We start from the raw sequence: 15,606 nt of genomic DNA on the forward strand, positions 1-15,606 counted from the left end.
ATTAACTTCCATAGGAAACGTCATTTTTTCTATTATGCATGGCACATTTTTATCTACCTGAAGGCTGATGATGTGAACGTTTTGTATCTGAGCCATTTCAGCTCACCACTGCCTTGAATTAGTTTATTTTTTTAAGTTTAGGAGACATGAAAGGATTTTGGTCAATAGGCTTTGCATTTTTGCATGCGGGTTCATGTCTGCAAAGGCACCCCTTTGTGCTTCCTGTTTATAAGTCTACAGTTAGAGGGAGTTTTTTTTTTCCTAAATTACATTCTATATATAAAATAATTGTTTTAAAAAATATATATTATATATCGAAACACATCTGGTTCCCTCAGTGAGTGAAAGGTCATTTTGTGACATCTTCAGTCAGCTATGCTTTGTGTCCTGGTGTCTCATTTGAGTTTCATCTTTGCTTTTGCTGTGTTTCATGACCAGGTTCCACTAAGGGTGCAGCTGCAGTCCCTGGTGTAGAAGTTATGTTCATTTATTCTGCTTATTTTCAAAAGGACTATAAGCCAATGACCTGTTATTCCAAAATGAGTCATAATGGTAAATATGTCTTATTGGGGCTATTATCAGCATTAATAATAACAACAGTATTCTGGGGGCAGCATATCATTTGGCATTTTAACACACACGAAAAAAGCCTTGGAAAATAGTTATTGATCTAGGTATGTCAAATAAATGTCATTGAAAGGAAAAGTTGTACGCTTTTGGGAGAAATTAATACAAATTTTAGACCATTATAGTCTCATTAAAATACCAATTAAATAATTCAGCCTCCCCCTACCCTGTAAAACAGGATAGAGTAACAATTATTCTAGAGAGATTGTTCAGATTTATTCATTTTCCTATTATCTAAATAATCCGTAACGAATTAGAAAATTCAATCCATTTCTGAGAGTAGGCAGTCTGTTATTCTGTATTCAATGCTGGAGGGAAACTTATTTTGTGTTCTTTTCGTTCATGGGAGATAGAATTTTCATGTGCTTTTTGAATTATTTTTGTTCCTCTAATATAAAGTGCCTTTGATGGTGATTTCCTGACCTCAGTTTCCTCCTACCAGTTTTCCCCATGATCATTAATGACACCCCAACTGACTTTTTAGTTATGCCTCTTAGCTGCTGATGGGGAACAGATACTGACAGATGACCCTGGAGCCCTCCACCCGTGCTTCGTTAGGCGTCGCACCCAGCCACCAACACTAGTCTCCTTTGCCTGAAGCACCTTTCTCTGCTTTTCTGCCTGGAAGGACTCTTGCCAAGCCTTGGCAGTGAACCCTCCACTTTTTAGAGATTTTCTGCTCTCCTCTCTAGGCATGAATTGCACTTGATTCTTGTCTTGATGGTGCGTAATCGTGTCCGTGTCCATTGTGCTCCCCGGCTGGACTGATCCTGTCGGAGGCAGTAGTTAGGCTTTTAATAAACCCGTCCACGTCTGTAGGACCACAGCCTGGACCCTGGTTCTCATACGTGTTTAAGTGACTTGAGCTTGGAGTTTCAACACACTCACACACAACTGTTAGATGAGTTGGCGGTAACATTGCCCCCAAGGCCCCCACAAGGTTCTATAGGGCATACTTTTTTTTCTGAGTGAAATTTCTCTTTTATTTGTTTTAGTGAATTCCCCACCATCCTTTGAGATTATTAGAGTAACCCTGAGTTATTAACCACAATATCTCTCTCCCCCCAGTGAATGATCCTGCTGTCTGAGAACTCAGACATGGGACATAAGAGAAATAATCTATCAGTCTTAAAATCTGGAAGCCATAAGGTACCGTTTTGTACTTAGAGCACACACAGCACTGTCTGCCCACCACCCGCACTGACATTTCTTTAAATCCGCAGAATGAATTTTCCAAAATGGCAGCTGAGTAACTGGGGGGGATTGTAGACCTCTCATCTCTTTACTGATTCATTCGTTTATCCAACCAACAAACACTGAGAACCTGCTATGCCAAACACTGTATCAACTGCTGGGGAGACCAAGACAGGTAAGACTTGGTGTCTGCACTCCCCAGGCCAGGCGAGACTTGGCGAGTAGTTGATGGATTGCTAAGCAGGTGAACACTAATTGGACTTCCTAGAGCTGGGGATATTTGAACTGAATTTTGAAAGGTGAAAGGAAGTTAGCTCTCTAACGTGTAGTAGAGGGAGTGGACACTTCATGCAGAGAGGTAGAGACATATAAGAGTACATGGCATGAAGAGGCTTGGCCAGACTGAAGAACAACAAGTAGGGCTAGAACAAAGGATCCATAGGTGGGACTATCAGGTGCACAAGGCCTCTGTCACGATGGGCCTTGTGTGCTTAGACTTGAATGTATCCTTAAAGAAACAGGGATATATTGGTATATTTGTAAGCAACAGAATTGCATGTTTACATTGAAGAAAATCTGGTTATTCTGGCAGCAGAATGGAAGATACAGTTTTTGGGGGAGGCCCATATTTTGGGGGGAAAGGATATTTCGGGGACCACCCCAGGTAACTCAGACAACAAGTGGCACACGCCTGCAGAGAGGCCCTGGGCAGAGGGATAGAGACATGGGCGGTAGAAGTGGTGACTGTTGCAGAGGGGACTGCAGGGCCGGAGCTTCTAAGGTGACTTTCCAGTGACCCATCTGGAGAGCGGATCTGCAGGAGGAGTGTAAGGGGAGAAGCTGGTTTCGAGGAGATGGTTCTGTTTGTGGCATTTTGAGTGCGAAGTGTCTATGGGACATCTGAGGGGTGATGTCCGTTGTTAAGCTGGATTCCCCAGTCAGGAGCTCAGAGGAGCTGTGGGTGAGGCCGTGGGGGCGATTCAGTCCTGCCAGGCGGAGGATTGAAGACGAGGCCCTGGGGAAAAGGGCCATGTACATGGCAAATGGGAGAAGAGAGGTCCACCAAGAGAAAGAAGAATAGCAGAGCAGTTGGGAGAAGCTAGTTGAGGCAACACAGAGAAGGCTGTAACCTGGCTTAAGGGGGATTTGAACACTGACTAAAAGGAGCATAGTGAGAAAGGGGGGTGTGTGGGGCAAAAAAGCAAGGGATAAAGCCCACTTTTAATTGACAAGCCTGGGGAAAAGGAGGAGGAGGACTACACTTCGGTAGCCTTTAAAAAACAAATCTGTGTGTATCTGTGTGTGTGCATATGTGCACACACACTTTTCTGACTGGGGTTTTTTAATTTATTTAAGTAAAACAAAAATTAATGGGGGAAAACATTCCACTGAGAGGAAAATATTTCTCCACGGGAAAAGCTACCTGGTAATCAAATAAACAGGAGCTGAAAATGCCCACTGGTTTGAAACACGCAGCCACCGACAGTGCAGCTCCTGTCTCACCGCCGCGGTGAGGGCCGTGGGGAATGCAGGGCTCTGAGCCCTGGAGGAGTCACCAGCGCAGGCACTTCTCCAAGAAACTGGACTTTAACGGGAAGAAGCCAGTGTAGAAATAATCATAGAGAAACACAGGTCGGTGAGAGAGGGTTGGGCGAGGGTTAGTTTTGGTTTACAGGGGGCGTTGCTGGCCTTGCTGAGCTGCTAGGCCTTTGCTGTTGTTGGTCTTTGTTCCAAAAGCTTTTTAGAATGTTCTTCTCGCTTGAATATCTGAAAAGATTAAACCATGTTGGGTTATTTCTGGTGTTTTATTTTTTAATTAAAAAATTTTCTGGAATTTATTTTAATATTAAAAGTGAGGCCACTGTACCAGGTCTTCCAATGATTTAGCTATTTACTCCAGTACTTGAATCCAATGAATTGAAGTGTCAGTTTTATAATATTACTAAAATCTCATAAATAACCACGTCTATTATTGAAATGTATTCTAGTTCATTCATACTCTCAGTGCACTATTTCTATACTTTTTCCATGACCATAGATTAATACCTCCTTAAGTTGGTCCTATTTTATCCTTTTCCAGGATGTCCCTAATGCTACCAATTCAAACATCCCTCCTCATTATTTTATTTGTGTATTTGTGTATATTTCTGGAAGAAATTTAGGATCACGTTTCAGATTTTTTCTTAAATCCATTTGGGATTATTAACTAAATTTGCATTCAGATTCTAAATTTATTTTGGAGAAAAAATGTTCTATGTCCCCTAAACTTGAGTCTGCCCAATGAAGAGTATGGTGCATTTTACTGCTCATTCAATGATCATTTTTTTTCTTTTTTAAGTCATTTATCAGAATCATCTTAACAGTTTTCATTAATTTATATCTGAATAGTCTGTGCCTTTGTTGTCATAATAAATGATAACTTTTCTGGGTTTTGAACTCGGTTGATAGCTAATAAAGTCTTGATTTCTGGCTTCTCTTGAATAAGAAGAAGATCTGACAGTGTGGGGCCCTCTTTCAATATGGTGACTGTGAGCAGTGCATTTCCTTAGGATGTCCACTTGCCAATTTGCCAGTGGCTGCACCCACTCCACACATTTCTGCTTCTTACCTGCCCCCTGTAGGCAGATGAGTTCATGTAGTATTAGGTGGATTATGGACACACATACTGACATCACTGCTGCCACGCTGCTGACACTGTGGTGTCACAAACTCTGGTTCTTGCTCTCTGACTTCCCTAAATGTGACAGCTCATTTTGGGCTGTGGACATGTTGCATCTTTCCAGCACAGTCTACTTTTCTGCAACACACACCTGCCTCTCAGGTCAGAAGCAAATTTCAGCTCCTCCTACCCATTCACCCCATGGACTCTCTTGCCGTTCCTGGCCAGAGTGGTCCCTAACCCTTGACTAAGCAGTAAACATAAAGGGACTACAAACTTGCCTCTCATCAACTGTCTTAGTTACATACCTGTGCTAGTTTACTTTGAAGGTCTGCCTGTTACGAGGGGAGGGTCTAAAAGTCTTTTAGATCTCTGGCCTTATCATTTCGAACCGCTCATCCACCCCATGGAACAGCTTACCGCAGATCTCTGCTGCCCCATCTGTAGCAATTTCCTGTAAATTACAGACAGAGAGAAAAGAACTTCTAAGCCACCACCACAACTTTGACTTCCTGTGAACACAAAGACCATAGAAATATAAAGATAAATATTCCTGAAGAAGGATATTTAGCTTAAGAAGACACTATAATTTCATACCTATCAGTGACTTCTAATAACTTCATAGACTTTCTGAATGTGCTGCACTCACCTTCCCAGACTCCAGGGAGCTTGCTCACTTGCCTATTTTCAGTGTATTTCCTCCAACATTCTCTATGCAGAGCTTTCCCAAAGGTACATTTCTTATTTCTATTTAAATTGTTAGATACATCCACAATATTTTTTAATCCTGAATTACAAATCATCTTCCAAGATTGTATTATTTCAACACTGAGAGTGAATAATATGCTTCAAGATTCCCAAGTTTATTACCAGCAAATAACTATGGTTGGTTGAAGATTTTTAAGTATGTTATTCCTACTAAGGTTATATATGTGAAAGAAACAGGTTGTAATTTATCTCCTTCCCAGAGATTTTTTATTTGCCTTTGGCTTGGATTCTTTCACTTTTGAACACTATTATTACCATGAATGTCTTTTCTCTTTGGGATTTGGTTCATTATTTGCACCTCCATTTTACAGGAGTAAAGGAATATATTTTGTCCTTCCATCCATCCACCACTCCAAGTTGTGTGTCCATTCCTTCAACAGGTATTCAGTTTGGGTCCACCATCTTATCTCTGGCCTGTTTCCAGTGGCCCCTCTCTTGGCTCTGGAGAACAATATATTGGAAATCAGAGTGGGTATATGGAAACTTGACTACACTGTATAGACGCATGAAAAAAAAGCCCATGACATCGCAGCGTGGCAGCTCACCATGCAAGGAACAGCAATTCTGGCTGTGTTGGACTAATGTGAGTAAACAGGCTTCATGGGGTGAAGACCTTGAAGAGTCCAAAAATGCATTGACGTTACTTCCTGAGGAATCCAGTGTTGGGTACTGTATAATATGAGAGGGAGATGCTAAAACTATCATCGTTATAAACAGCATAGTTGTTGTAACTGTAAGTGTTATTATTTTTCATATATTTTCTTTATAATTATTATTTGTGACTTACAAGAGCTGTTACACAGGCAGTTGTTAAGAAGCGTGGCCATTATACTGTTGCTGAAGTATTAATTCAGTAGAAGCATGGTAATAGTATTAATAAGTACTCACTCGTTTGATCCTCACATGACTGTAAAAGTTACCCAGCAATGCTTGTATAATGGAGATGGGAATCTATCCATTTAAGAGATTGTAGAAAGTAAAATAAGAGCAGTCATTCCACTGTATTTAATCATATATTCCAGACAGTTTAAAGTAGGATCTACCTGATGTGGCCATAGAGACCCTCTGTGCATCCCCAATCATTCATTACCTTCCTGGTCCCCTGGGGCAGAGGTTCTTCCAGAAGGTGGCCCCATCTCTCCTCCCCACCCCACCTTTGGCCTTTGCAACCCACTGTTGGTCATTAGCAAAGCATCCTCATGTCCTGCCTGTGTCTGAGCTGTGAGGGAACAGAACTCAGCAGTTTAAAAACAGTAGTGACTATGACCAGTCTGAACAGCCACTCTCCTTCCCTGCCCACACCCCCACAGGGCAACAGGGGGCTGACAACCACAGCGATTCCCATGCCAGCCCAACAGGGAAACTTCTTCCCTAGAAATATTCTTACAACCAGGGCTGTTTCCTCCCTTACTTCACTGCCAGTTTCACTCCCAGATTACAGTCCCCAACAAAAGGCTATAACAGTTTGAGTTCCTTAATCAAGTCACATTGACCCTGAGTCCCTGGCATTTTCCTATGAGCACTCACAGAAGCAGAACAGGGCCTGGCAGTGGCTGTGGGCCAGGTTTCTGGGTGAGGGGACTTGCTGGGCCCTTCAGGTTCTGTAGTCTGGCCCGAGCTCAGCTCCCAACACGGCGTCTTCCCATCTGCATGATTTCAGGCCAGGCTTCAAAAGTTCAGAGCTTCATTTTATCACCCGCAGACAGAATAATTCCCTCCTGCATATTTTAAGACTGTTATGTACCACAAAGGGAATTCAGTGAGTCAATGTATGGAAGTCACACAACCTGGTCCTCAGGGAATGTTAGTTAACATCATTATGCACCATCGATAAAATTGGCTGCACAGACTTGGCCAGGAATCAAAGCTACAGGCACAAGAATTTGACAATGTGTCACTGTCTGGATCATAGTCACAAAATTACACAGTAAAACAAGCTACCTGGGACCACCCAGCTGTCAGCCCACCCGACTCCCCACCCCAAGATCCCTCAATTTATCTGATTTGCTTGCTACCCCTACTTTTTGGAGAAAGTTGGCAAATGACACACAGTCATTGACTGCTAGCTTATGTCCATTCCCATTCACTCAAATTGCCCCATTTTCAGTACCCACTGTGCTGCAAAACATAGACTAATATTCAGAAAATGACAGCAAGGCCTTTCCCGTTCCACAGTCAGGGAAGCATGAATCTGTCACGTTTAATATGCCATATGACACTAAGCAAGCCAGGAAAACAGGCTCCTGTGCTTTAAGAAAGTTTTTAGCAATGACGTTTGAAAGTAAAAGTGTTTTTGTTTGACCGTCAGCTAACCAGAAAGTTCAATTGACTCCTATTCCCCATTAATCAGGTGTCCTGGTTTGATTGTATTAGGCACTTTTTCCTCATCTCCCCAGCATGACTTTGCTCCATCAGCACAGATGAAGTGTCTCCAAGGCTGCTGCTTGGGCACAGGCGTGTCCGTGCACACATGTGCGCCAACTGATTTGTGCCACTGATTCGCATCCAGGGATTGTTCTGTCTTATCACTCAAGCATTGCTTTATTATATCCTAGAAAACTGCTTTTAGGTCATTGATTGAACAATAGACCATACTCTTGCCCACAATAGGAAGTGACATCTTCTAAGACACAGGTCCTCTGTGCTTGTATATATGTATAAGTAAGAATTAAATATGTATGTCATCCCCCCACATATTTAATTTGTGTCTTCCCAATTGAATGTGCAGAGTAAAGGCTAACTTCCCATAACAGGAGAACTTTAGGAAGAAAGAAGAAGAAATCAGCCACCAGGGAAAAGACAGGAAATCAAGCAGGAGTTTGGTATAAAGTCATTTACTCTAAAGCTGCTCTGGCTTAATAAATAAGTCGAATTGACATTGTTGTATCATGCCAGAGAATCTGCTATTGAAGAACGATTTTAATTTACTTTGATATAAGTGGAAAATTGTGTCAGAACAGCATGGGAAACGAAGCACACTGCATCTATCTGTACTCCTGAAGTGTGTCTGAGAGATGCTCAGATTTGAGGAAAAGTATCTTGTCTGGAGACAATAGAATTTTTTCATTGTTGGAATTTTTGTAGCTTCCAGAAGCACATCTGCAGGTGATTCTGTAAAAGTCTAGAGTTGACTTAAATAGCAGGAAATTTTAGCCTATTGAAAACCGGAGAAGTGAAATATTTTTGCCTACCACCACCTCCACCACCAGGACCAGGCAAGCATGTGTACACCCAGAGAGATTTCACATGAGAGGGAATGACAACGCTGGTTCTGTTACCGAGGCCAACCTTGTTCTTGCTGCACAACTGTGATAAACAAATAAATCAGGGGTCAAGGTTTTGGGGCAAGGAATAGTAACTTTATTCAGAAAGCTGACAGACCAAGATGAGGGACAGATGTCCTGGAGAATCATCTTGCCCGAGTCAGAATTCAGGCTCATTTTAAGCTAAAAAGGGGAGGGGTGTGGCTGGTTGTGCAAACTTCTTGCTGCAGGCATTCCTTGTTCCTGCAGCCATCCATGTGGGTCAGGCTGTTTTGTCACTGTAAACCTCCAACAAAACAAAGGTTATTCTCTATTTTGCAACTTGCCATCCCTGCATAAGTGCAGAAGTGCTAACATCCTTAAAGGTCAGAGCCCCGAGAATAGGCTTTCCTGTAGGTTTTAGGCTAAAGTCAACGTTGTTTTACAAAAGGTGCAGAGCCAGCAAGGTTAGGCCTGGAAAACAGGGCGCAGTGCTTCAAACTCAAGGAACAGATCCAATATGGCGTCAGATTTGTTCTCTATTACAGTTCTATTTAGGGGAAATTTTGCAACAGAAAATCCCCTCAGTTGTTTTTCTTGCTTTGCCTGAGATCTTGTTTGTTGGATTGTGGTCTCATGGTGTCTAAACCGTATGTTCAGATGAATACTATTCAAATCATATGGTGCAGAAAACATACCTGTTCTGCTTCAAAAAATGACTGAAACATTTAGCTTTGTTTATTCCCATAGAATTTGGATTGAATCTATTCTCGACTCTCTTCTTCCTTCAAACCAGTTTTTTACTGCAGGGTTTAAAGCCCAAATTAAGAATTTTGGAGAAGACTCATGTAATTCATAAGAGCTTTACATCCGAGTTTAAGACTGACCCATATTTACACCTTTAATCAAGGAACACAATAAACTTTGTGAGTCGATCATTTATGACGTGTTTAACTGTGTCCATGTAATCTTTTGGAAGTTGAGAGGCTTAGACACCTGATCTAACAAAACAGGTATCATTGCTTGACTCTGTGAATGAAAGAATCCCATTATACTTTCCTGCAAGTATATTTTATTAAAAACAATAAAGAATTCTTGCTCTGTAATAAAGCAACAGACAGAAGCACATACTGAGTGTTTAAAATAAATCAGACTATGCGTAAACTTATCTAAAAAGTCAAGATAGTATAGGGAAAAAAGTATGAACTTGAAGGAAAATACATATTGTGAAATTAATATCTTATTTTTAAGAAGCAAATGATCAAAAAACCAATAATTTATCATTTATCTTCAAAGGAGTTATATACAGCCAACTTATTTTCATAAGAGTTACATAAACAAAAGGGCTATCTAAATCTACATTATTAAAGATTAAATGATACCAAATATATCTCCAAAGTTGATTGATTTTCATGATAAGTATAATTTTTGAAAAAATAACTTCCATATAACATATCTAAGCAGCTCTTCAGTTATCCACAGTACCCTAGGCTACAGTTATTCTTACTGTACTTAAAACAAGTAATAGCAAGGTTCAGGCTCTTGCTTTTGAACTGCCACTGGAATTCTGGATATTCCCTTAGGTTAAAGACCAAAAGCAAAATAACATTTCTGCTTTAAACAATTGCTCAAAGACTTTAAGGCATTCACTATCTATATCCAGTTACAAGAAAGAATTAAGTTTTCTTAACCTTAAAAAAATGAAATCTACTGCTGAAAATGAAATTCTGTCATGTATGCTGACCATAACTATAAAGGCTCTAAGTTAATGTTCCCTTTACTGTTTCCCAACCAACATAGTTCATGATCTTCAATTTCAAATTCCATTTACGCTTGATGAATGAAGGCCTCTCCACATGTTCAATTCTGACAGTTGAATGTGTGTGAAAGCCGTCAATCACCTAGCTTGTTGGTAACACACAGTTTCTTTTCAGTGGGAAATACACGACATATATATATATATGGGGAGGTACTAGCTCCAACTCGGTTTTACAGAGAAAACTGCATGAACTTCAAACTGACACTAAGAAACATACTGAGTGGTTAATGCTACATTAACGAACGAGTCTCCACATGCTCAATTCTGAGAGTTGAATGTGCGTGTAATCGGTCAATTACCTACCTTGCTGGGAACACACAGTTTCTTTTCAATTGGAATCTAAATTTTATCTATATAGCTAGATACTAGCACCAACCTGGTTTTACAGTGAAAACTGCATGAACTTCAAACCGGACCAAGGAAAATTAATGAGAAACCAGACTAAGTGTTTCTACTTCAACCCCTTTCTTTCATCCTAGATGAACGGAACGCCTCTCTCCATGCTCAGTTCTGAGAGTTGAATGTGTGCAAAAGCCATCTTTTAATTAGCTTGTAGGGAACACACAGTTTCTTTTGAGTGGGTAACTACACTACATACATATATATGGGGAGGTACTAGCTCCAGCTCGGTTTTACAGTGATAACTGCATGAACTTGAAACCAGCACTAAGAAACATACTGAGGAACCAGATAAGTGTTTCAACTGCAACCCATTCCCTTCATCCTAGATGAACTAACGCTTCACCCAATGCTCAGTACTGAGAGCTGACTCTGTGCGAAGGCCATCTATCACTTAGCTTGTAGGGAAAACACTGTTACTTTTGATTGGAGAAATACACTACATACACATATATTGGGAGGTACTAGTTCCAAGTGGGTTCAAAAGTGGAAACTGCATGATGTTCAGACAGGCACTAGTAAATATACTGAGAAACCTGAGTAAGTGTTTCTATTGCTAACTATTCCCTTTATGCTATATGAATGAACGTCTCTACACGTGTGCAATTCTGCGAGTAAAATGTGTGTGAAAGCCGTTAGTCAGCTAACTTTTTGGGAACACACAAATTCTTTTCAGTGGGAAACAACGCTAAATACCTATATATGGGGAGTTACTAGCTCCAACTCGGTTTTACAGTGAAAACATAATGAACTTCAAACTGACAGTATTAAACATACAGTGAAACCAGAGTGTTTCTAGTGCTATCTATTCTCTTTATGCTACATGAAAAATCGTCTCTCCACTTGCTCAGATCTGAGAGTTAAGTGTGTGTGGAAGCCGTCAATCACCGAGCTTGTAGGGAACACAGTTTCTTTCAGTGGGAATCTACTGTACATACATATATATGGGGGGTACTTGCTCAAAAGGGATTTACAGTGAAAACTGCATGAACTTCAAACAGGCACTAGGAAACATACTGAGAAACCAGAGTAAGTGTTTCTACTGCAACCCATTCATTTTCTGCTAGAGGAATGGACGTCTGTCCACATGCTGAACACTGAGACTAAAGTTTGTGTGAAATCCGTGAATCACCTAGCATGTTGGGAACACATAGTTTCTTTCTACTGGAAAACAACACTACATACATATATATTGGGAGGTACTAGCCCGAACAGGGTTTTACATTGAAAACTGCATGAACTTCAAAGGGGCTCTAGGAAACATATTGAGAAAGAAGAGTAAGTGTTGTTACTGCCAACAATTCACTTAATTCTAGGTGAACGAACGACAATACACATGCTCAGTTCTGAGAGTTAAGTATGTGTGAAAGCCAACAATCCCTTAGCTTTTTGGGAAAAACAGCTTCTTTTCAGTGAGAAAATCCAATACATATGGGTAGGTACGAGCTCCAACTCTGTTTTACAGTGAAAAATGCAAGAACTACAAACCGGAATTAGGAAACATACTGAGAAACCCGAGTAAGTATTTCTACTGCAAACCATTCCGTTTATGCTAAATGAACGGTCGTCTCTCCACAAGCTCAATTCTGAGATTTAAGTGTGTGTGAAAGCCGTCAATCACCGAGCCTGTTGGGAACACACAGTTTCTTTGCAGTGGGAAACTACACTACATACATATATATGGGGAGGTACTAGCTCCAACTCAGTTTTACAGTGAAAACAGCATGAAATTCAAACCCGAACTAGGAAACATACTGAGAAAACACAGTAAGAGTTTCAGCTGCAAATCATTCCCTTTATGCTAGTTGAAAGAACACCACTCTAAATGCTCAGTTCTGAGTGTTGAATGTGTGCAAAAGCCATCTATCACTTACCTTGTAAGGAAAACTCATTTTCATTAGAGTGGGGAAACACAAAACATACATATATATGGGGAGGTACAAGTTCCAACTCGGTCATACAATGAACACTGCATGAAATTCAAACCAGCACAAAGAAAAATACTGAGAAACCAGAGTAATACTTTCTACTGCTCGCCATTCCCTTTAAGATAGATGAACGAATGCCTCCATATATGCTCAATTCTGAGAGATAAATGTGTGTAAAAGCCGTCAATCATTTAGCTTGTTGGGAACACACAGTTCCTTTCAGTGAGAAACTAATCTACATACATATATATGGGGGGGGTACTAGCTCCAAATAGGTTTTACAGTGAAAACTACATGAACTTCAAACCGGTACTCAGAAACATACTGAGAAACCAGAGTAAGTGTTTCTAATGCTACCCTTACAGTTTATGCTTGATGAACGAACGTGTATCCACATTCCGAATTCTGTGTGTTAAGTGTGCGTGAATGCAGTCATTCTCCTAGCTTGTTGGAAACACAGAATTCTTTTTCAATGCTATACTACACTACATACATATATATGGGGGGGGGGTCGAGCCCAAATCGATTTTAAAGTGAAAACTGCATGAACTCCAAAATGGTACTAAGAAAAACACTGAGAAACCAGAGTAAGTGTTTCTACTGCAACCCATTCACTTTATGGTAGATGAACCAACGTCTCTACTCATGCTCAATTCTGAGATTCATGTGTGTGTAAATGCCGTCATTCACCTAGCTGGGTGGGAAAACACAGTTTCTTTTCAGTGGGAAATTACACTACATACATATATATATGGGGAGGTTCTAGCTCCAAATTCGTTTTACAGTGAAATCTGCATGAATTTAAAATGGCTCTAGGAAAGAGAGAGTAAGTGTTTCTTCTTCAATCCATTTCATTTAAGCTATGTGAACGGAAGTCTCTCCGCACGCTCAATTCTGAGTGATAATTGTGTGTGAAAGCCGTCAAACAATTACCTTGTTGGAAACACACAGATTGTTTTCAGTGTGTAACAACACTACACACATATATATTGGGAGGTTCTCTCTCCAACAACCTTTTACAGAGAAAACTTTATTAACTTCTAACCGGCACTAAGAAACAAACTGAGAAACCAGAGTAAGTGTTTCTACTGCAACCCATTCCCTTTATGCTGGGTGAACGAACGTCTCCCACATGCTCAATTCTGAGAGTTCACTGTGTGTGAAAGCCATCAATCACTTAGCTTGTTGGGGACACAAGTTTCAATTCAGTGGACAATAACATTACATACATATATGAAGGGAGGTACGAGCTAAAACTCGGTTTTACAGAGAAAATTGCATTAAATTCAAACAGGAACTAGGAAATATACTGAGAAACTAGAATAACTGTTTCTACTGCAACTCATTCCCTTTATGCAGATGAACGAAAGTCTCTCCACATGCTCAATTCTGAGAGTTAATTCTTTGTCAATGTCATGGATCACTTGGCTTGTTGGGAACTCAGTTTCTTTTGAGTGGGAAACTACACTACATACATATATATGGAGAGGTACAAGCTCAAATTCGCTTTTACAGTGAAATTTTCACTAACTTCAAAACGGCGCTTGGAAACATACTGAGAAACCAAAGTGTATCTACAGCCAAACATTCTCTTTATGTTAAATAAACGAAACCCTCCCTACATTCTTAGTTCCTAGAATTGAATGAGTGTAACAGCCATAATTCGAAAACGTCCTCAGTATCACATACTTTGTTTTCAGTGAGGAATAATACTACATAAATATACAGGGGGAGTTACAAGCTCCAAATCGATTTTACAGTGAAAACTACATGAGCTTCAAACCAGCAGTATTAAACATACTGAGAAACCACTGTAAGAAGTGCAGTTTCCCACTGAAAAGAAACTGTGTGTTCCCAACAAGCTAACTGATCGAAGGAGTTGTAACAAAATTAAATCTCAGAATTGATCATGTGTAGAGACGTACGTTGATCTAGTAGAAAGGGAATGGGTTGTAGTAGAAATATTTACAATCGTTTCTCAGTGTGTTTCCTAGTGCTGGTTAGAAGTTCCCGCAGTTTTCACTGTAAAACCGAGTTGGAGCTAGTACCTCCCAATATATGTGTAAGTAGTGTAGTTTCCAAATGAAAGAAACTTTGTGTTCCCAAGAAGATGCGTGAAGGACGACTTTCAAACCCAATTATCACCCAGAACTGAGCATGTGGAGAGGCGCTCTTTCACCTAGAATTAAGGGAACGGATTGCACGAGAAACAATATGTCTGGTGTTTCAGTCTGTGTCCTAGTGCCGATTTGAATTTCCTGCAGTTAGCACTGTAAAACCGAGTTTGAGCTAACACCTTCCCATATATATGTATGTAGTGTAGTTACAAACTAAAACTTTGTGTTCCCAGCAAGCTAGGTAAAGGACGGCTTTCACACACACTTATTTCTCAGAAATTAGCATGTGGAGAGACGTTCGTTGATCTAGCTCAAAAGGAACGGGTTAAGCCAGAAACACTTACCCTGGATTCTCAGCATGTTTCCTAGTGGCGCTTTGAAGTTACTATATTATTCACTGTAAAACCGAGTGGAGCAATTACTTCCCCAAATAAATGGATGTAGTGTAGTTTCCAACTGAAAAGAAAATTTGTGTTCCCTACAAGCTAGATGAAGGATGGAATTCACACATCCTTATCTCTCAGAAGTGAGTATGTGGAGAGACGTTCGTTCATCTCTCACAAATGGAAAGATTTCAGGAGAAACAGTTTGGTTTCTCAGTCTGTTCCCTAGTGCCTGTTTGAATTTCCTGCAGTGTTCACAAAAAACCGATTTGGAGCTTGTATCTCCCCATATAAATATACGTAGTGGAGTTTCCAACTGAAAAGAAACTTTGTGTTCCCAACAAGCTAGGTGAAGGATGGCTTTCACACACACTTATCTATCAGAACTGAGCATGTGGAGAGACGTTCGTTCATCCAGCACAAAGGGAACGGGTTGCAGGAGAAACGCTTTCTCTGGTTTCACTGTCTGT

This window comes from Vicugna pacos, chromosome 3, assembly GCF_048564905.1.
Source record: "Vicugna pacos chromosome 3, VicPac4, whole genome shotgun sequence".
NCBI lineage: Eukaryota > Metazoa > Chordata > Mammalia > Artiodactyla > Camelidae > Vicugna > Vicugna pacos.